General features: G+C 51.4%; 1 long non-coding RNA gene across 1 annotated transcript in view; it reads right to left on the bottom strand.

Annotated features, from left to right (window-relative positions):
• Positions 1-2,123: 2,123 nt before the first annotated feature.
• Positions 2,124-5,972, bottom strand: part of LOC108448692 — a 20,050-nt gene continuing 16,201 nt past the window's right edge. The window contains exon 3 of the long non-coding RNA XR_001864659.1: positions 2,124-2,436. This is a non-coding gene — a long non-coding RNA (uncharacterized LOC108448692). The remainder of the gene's footprint in view (positions 2,437-5,972) is intronic.

The raw sequence follows: 5,972 nt of genomic DNA, 5'->3' as shown, positions 1-5,972 counted from the left end.
CATTCCCGGGGCTCTTCCTTGGGAACGGCTCTGCTCCCGAGTTTGGGCTGGAGGCGTCAGTGACAGCGGCTTCGCTTCAAAGGGCTCGGGGGGATAATTCGGGTTCAGCCCGGGGGTTAGGCTTCATTTCGGGGGCAAATGGTGGTGTGCTACAGCAGGGGGAAAAAATTAAGTAAAAAGCACTTTGCTGGCCGATTATTTTCCCGCTTCTAGTGTAACTCACGTGAAACAATGAAGGAAAGATGGATTTCTGAAGGAATAGGTGACCCAGCCCAGGATCTTCACACCCAAAAGTTACCTTGGCTCCAGAGGAGAAAAACCTTGGAAGTTAAGAAGCATTTTCTCAAAATAAAAAAAAAAAATAAAAGCATATTGGAGATACTCAGTCTTTGTTCCGAGGCAGAACTTTGGGAGTTTAATTCCCTCTTCAGCTCTGTGAAAAAACAAAACTATGAAACCCAACAAACCCCCAGTTTCCCTCTGCCTCCTGCTGTAGGACCCATGACTGACGGCTTTTCTTTAAATAACACAGAATAAAATGCACATAAATCCTCTCTCTGCTCCATGCCACTGCACACCCACGGCTTTTCCCAGGGGTGGAAGCCCAGAATTCTCCCTGGAAAGCCCAAATCCAGCTGATTTCCAGGTCCAAGGGGGTCAGAGAAGCTCCTGCACCAGACAGGATCCAAAGGGAGAGCCAAGGATTCCCCGTGGTTATCCCACATCTGCTCCAGCCCCGTCCCCTCCTGACCCCAGCACGGGAGGGTCCGGCTGCAGCCATCGGCTCAATTCCCAGCGGAGCCGGAATTCCAGGAGAGCCTGAGCCCTTCTCCTGCTGCTCCCTCTGAAACCCTCGGCGCTCCTTTGTTCCCGTCCCTGTTCCCAGTCAGCCCCCGCCAGCTCTGGAGGGGTCAGGAGAGGCTCGGCCTAATTAACAGCGGCCTAATTAACACCGGCCTTGTGGGATGCCAGGGAAAAGGCAGAGCTGGGAATGGAGCTGGGCAGGGAATGCAGCTCTAGCAACACTTCTGAGCTCTGCCAGGAGACAATTCCCATTTCTGTTCCCATTCCCATTCCCTTTCCTGTCCCCATTCCCATCCCCTTTCCCGTTCCCATTCCCGTCCCCTTTCCCGTTCCCATTCCCATTCCCTTTCCCGTTCCCATCCCCATTCCCGTTCCCATTCCTGTTCCCATTCCCGTTCCTATTCCCATTCCCATTCCCATTCCCATTCCCATTCCCATCCCCATTCCCGTTCCCCTTCCCGTTCCCATTCCCATCCCCGTTCATGTTCCCATCCCCATTCCCATTCCCCTTCCCATTCCCATTCCTGTTCCCACATCCCCATTCCCATTCCCCTTCCCATTCCCATTTCTGTTCCCATTCCCGTTCCCATTCCTGTTCCCATTCCCATTCCCATCCCCGTTCATGTTCCCAATCCCTCACTGTCCCATTCCTGTTCTCATTCCCATTCCCATCCCCATTCCCATTCCCAATTCCTCACTGTCCCATTCCCAATCCCGGCCTTTCCCATTCCCTCTCCCAGGCTGTCCCGATCCCGGCTGTCCCATTCCGGCTGTCCCATTCCCGTTCCCATTCCCATGTTCCCATTCCCGTTCCCATTCCCATTCCCATGTTCCCATTCCCGTTCCCATTCCCATTCCCCGAGCCTGATCCTGCCCCCATTCCAGCTTGAATCAGCCTGGGCTTTACCTGCCTGGGAAGGGCAGGACTGGGACATCACATGGGAAAAAATAGCCAGGAAAAACCAAAAAATGACATTTTCCTGCCTCTCGAGGAGGAGAGAGGCCTTAAACACAGCTTAGGCTCAGCTCAAGGAGCTGGCACCAAGAGGAACTGCCTGGGAAGGGTTTCATTCTTAATGTGTGAGGCGCAGTGGAAAAGCGCTTGTGATTAATTATTAGTATTATTAATTATGTGCTGGGAGTAGAACCTTCGGAGTAATTGAGTTTTTTGGTGCCCTGGGCCGAATGAGAAATGAAGAGAAAGGAGGAGTCATTTAGGGGTGATTTGATTTTGGGGTGATTTGATGAACATTTTAGCTTGACCTGAACATAGAATTTGATTTTAAATAATACAGATTTGGTTTTAAAGCGCTTTTAAATTAATTTTCAATTATTGTATTTATTCAAGCTCCTCAAATGTTGTTTGGAAAGGGAAAAAGTACAGCCCATAACTGTACCATTCATTAATGGAATCAAATATTTGCAGATGATTCATTATCTGTTCAAGCTATTTAACAAACCCAGAATGGATTTATGAGTTTTTCCCAGTCTGGATTCAGGAATTTTTGCCATTTCTCCTGTGCAAGCAGGTGGAACTGTGGACACTAAATAATGCAAATGAGGGCAGAGAAAAAAATCCAATGTCTTCATTTTGGGGAGCTCCAGGTAGCACACGGACTGTCTGGGATAATCCTGTGGGAAAACAGGATGAGATCCTCATTAATTAATGTCATTGAAACCATGGAAATGCCCAGAGGAGGGGTTTAAAGCTGCTTAAAAGTTGTCAAATTCAACTTTTACAGTTTAATGCTCAGCAAGCTCATGGCTCTTTCTCTGGGAGGAAATGATACCAGGAATTGGGAAACCAGGAACTGGGATACCAGGAATTGGGATATCAGGAATTGGGATTGTCCAGCCTGGAGAAGAGAAGCTCTGGGCTGACCCAGTTGTGGATTTTCAATGCCTGAAGGAGCCACAAGAAACGTGGAGAGGGACATTGGACAAGGGATGGAGGGACAGGACACAGGGAATGGATTCACATGGACAGAGAGGGGGGTTAGGTGGGATATTGGGAAGGAATTCCTCCCTGGGAGGGTGGGGAGGCCCTGGAATGGATTTCCCAGAGCAGCTGCGGCTGCCCCCGGATCCCTGGAAGCATCCGAGGCCAGGCTGGGGCAGCCTGGGACAGTGGAAGGTGTCCCTGCCATAGAATGAGCTGAGATTTAAGTTCCCTTCCAACCCAAACCATCCCAGGGTTCTGTGATCTTCCCAGTCTGACAAGAGCTGGGAATTTGGGTGTCAGCCCTGATTCTTTCACCTCTTTCCTACATTTCTGTATCAAAGTGGAGCTGGTTCAGCCCCATCAGGGCCTGTCAGGAACCCCCAGCAAAGCTGACTGAAAGCCCCTTGAACTTTTCCATTCCTGCCTTTATTAAAAAGTGCTATCTTAAAACTGCTAAAATTAGTCCGTGCTGCTTCTCCCAGGATGACACAACTGCTGTCAGGGCAGCAACAGCTCTGAACCGTGATGTCATCTCAAAAAAAATCAGCAAAAAGAAGCCAGCTCAGGCTCTTGTGCTGCAATCCTTGCAGAGAGCCGAGGTCAGGGAATGTGGGACTGATGCTGCTGCTCCCAGCTCCCAGCACGGCTCTGTCCTGGCCAGCCCACGCTGCTCACTCTGCTCGGGAAGCAGGGAACAGAGGGATTTAATCCGTGGGAATGGGGTAAAAAGGGGCCGAGGGGGGCACGGGGACGAGGACGTGGCTGCTGGACCTGCACTGCCCAGGATTTCCAGAACCTTCCCATCGAATTTCAGAAGGAATTGGAGATCAAAAGTGGCAGCGAGCAGCACCACATGAGGCTCCTGAGAGACACTCAGGAACCAACCCAGACAGAGCTTTCCTCGGGGAAATTCTTCCACAGCATTAACTCCTTCCCTTGCTCCCAGTCCCACACACAACCAGCAGCGTTTTAGCCCCAAATCGGGCTGGTTTCTCCTCCTCCCTGCCATTAAATAAATAACCAGCCTGGAGCACCCTCCTGCCTCACCTTTGGCTCAGTCCAGTGACCTTTGTTCGCCAAGAACACATTAAAAAGGTCCTGTGTGAACAGGAGGGCTCCTGAGAACTTTCCAAGCCAGAGAATTCAGTGGATGAGCCCAGGGAACAGGTGATCCCAGGGATGTGAATTATCCCATCTCCTGACAACAGGGAATAGCAGGCAGTGGCTGTCACCTCCTGGGATGATCCACATAAACCTGCTCCTGCACCTTGTCCAGATGCCCTTAAAAACAAAAACAAAACTCCAACCCCAAAAACATCCCAAGGGATTCCCTGTAGCAGCCACAGCTTCTCTGGGAATCTATCCCAGGGCCTCACCGCCCTCCCAGGGAGGAATTCCTGGCTCTGCATTCATTGTGGATTCACTTGGATGAGTCTGTGCCCATCCCAAGACTCTGGGTTTAGACAGGACCAGGTCAGACCCACACCAAGACCTCAGGGAGCTCTGAGTGACCTCAGAGCTGGGGCAAAGAGCCAACAGAATTCCCTAAATGCTCGCTGCCTCCTGCAATTCCCAGGGCTGGAGGAACTCCCTAATTTTACACTCACGTGGCAGGAATTATGCTCCAGGGATGTGGGATTGGGATCGAGGTGCCACCAGCCAGGGCTGATCCCAGGTCCCCGCTGAGGACACGCCAGGGCTCCCGGCCGTGTGTAACATTTCCAGCCTCCGAGCTTGTGACCACGGTTGCAACATTCCTTTTGTTTTCTAGGAATTCGACTCCACCAAGGAGGGAAACCACAGGGAAATTGTTTCAGTGTGTGCTCTGGATTTGGGAGAGGAGGGATGGGGCCGAGGGATGATGTATCACACACGGCTCCACAGCCAAGAGCTTTAAAAAAACACCCTTTGCTTTAAACCCAGGGAAAGGGACTTTTTCCCTCTTTGGCTTGGCAGGGGCCGAGCCCAGGCAAGGGGAGATCAAAGCCAGGCGAGGCTGCTGTGAAAAATCAAGCCCTGGACATTTATTAAGATTTTATTCATAAAAAGCCCTGCTCTGAGTGCAGTGGGATTTCGCTGTGGAACTTTTGACACGGGAGCTGCCTGATTTAGAAGGAAAATTGCCTCTTTCTCCTGCCAGGAGTAAGGCGATCCCTCCATTTCCTGTGAAATTCCAAGCAGGGATACAAACACCTTTCTTGTTGCCCTCAGGTGGGCTGGAGGCACATCCAGCCCTTGTTCCTGGGGTGTGGAGTGTCCCTGCCATGGAGTGGTCACCCCAGGCAGATGTGACTCTCCCCACCACATCTGTCTGCTCCAGCCCCACCTCACTCCCTTTGCCCTCGGTTGGATTCCGAGTTTCCCGTTTTCCAACCTTTTTTTGTTGCTCTTTTCTCCCCTTTGTGCAATCTGCAGCACAGAAGTTTAACTTGGCAGCGGGGCTGGAACAGATGGAGAGCCCTGGCCCAGCTCCCCAGATCCCAGGAACTCCTGCTCAGTGCCGTGGGCAGGATTTCCAGCCACTCGCTGCCTGGATCTGCCAAGGCAGAGCCGAAAAAACCCATTTTCTATAGAGAAGCTGGAATTTGCTTTAGTGACCACAAGTGACCACATGAGCACCCTTTCCCCTGTGAAAGGTGAGAATTCCACGTGAGCTGATTTCAAGGGAAAACAAGAGGGTAACTTTAGGGAAAGCTGGAATATTGACATCCCTTCCTACAGCTCAGTTTGCAGAATGCACACTGGATTCTCCTGAAGGTGAGGATGGGGCAGAGCTCTGCACTTGCCTTCCAAACACATCCAAGCCATGAGCAGGCACAGGCTGGGGGCATTCCTCCTGGAAAACATCCTTCACAAATGAGGAAAAACCAGGTCCATGCCCAGGAACGTTGTGCCCAATCCGAGCCCAGAGCATCAGCCGGCACAAGGAGGGAGCAAAGAAATGAATCCACAGGGACTGGGGAGGTTCAGGAGGGAAGCAGAGGGCAAGGATGACACTCCAGGGTTACTCACGAGGCCTCTCCCCATCGCCCTCAGCTGAGCAGGGCTCTGTGGTGAAGTAAAAATGTGAAAAGAAAGGAAAAATACTGGAGCAAACCTTGTTTGGTGTGTGAAGAGCCCTTCCTTCGAAAAGCAGGGGTGTTCATGGCTCAGGAATTCAGGCAGGAAGAGGAACATGGAAAGAGAGAGAGACAAGAGGTGCTGGATCCTCCACGTGAGAAGCTGG

The sequence above is a fragment of the Corvus brachyrhynchos genome, unplaced genomic scaffold (assembly GCF_000691975.1).
Source record: "Corvus brachyrhynchos isolate BGI_N302 unplaced genomic scaffold, ASM69197v1 scaffold158, whole genome shotgun sequence".
Lineage (NCBI taxonomy): Eukaryota > Metazoa > Chordata > Aves > Passeriformes > Corvidae > Corvus > Corvus brachyrhynchos.
Note: the sequence above shows the minus strand (reverse complement) of the source record. Positions and strands in the feature narration are given on the sequence as shown.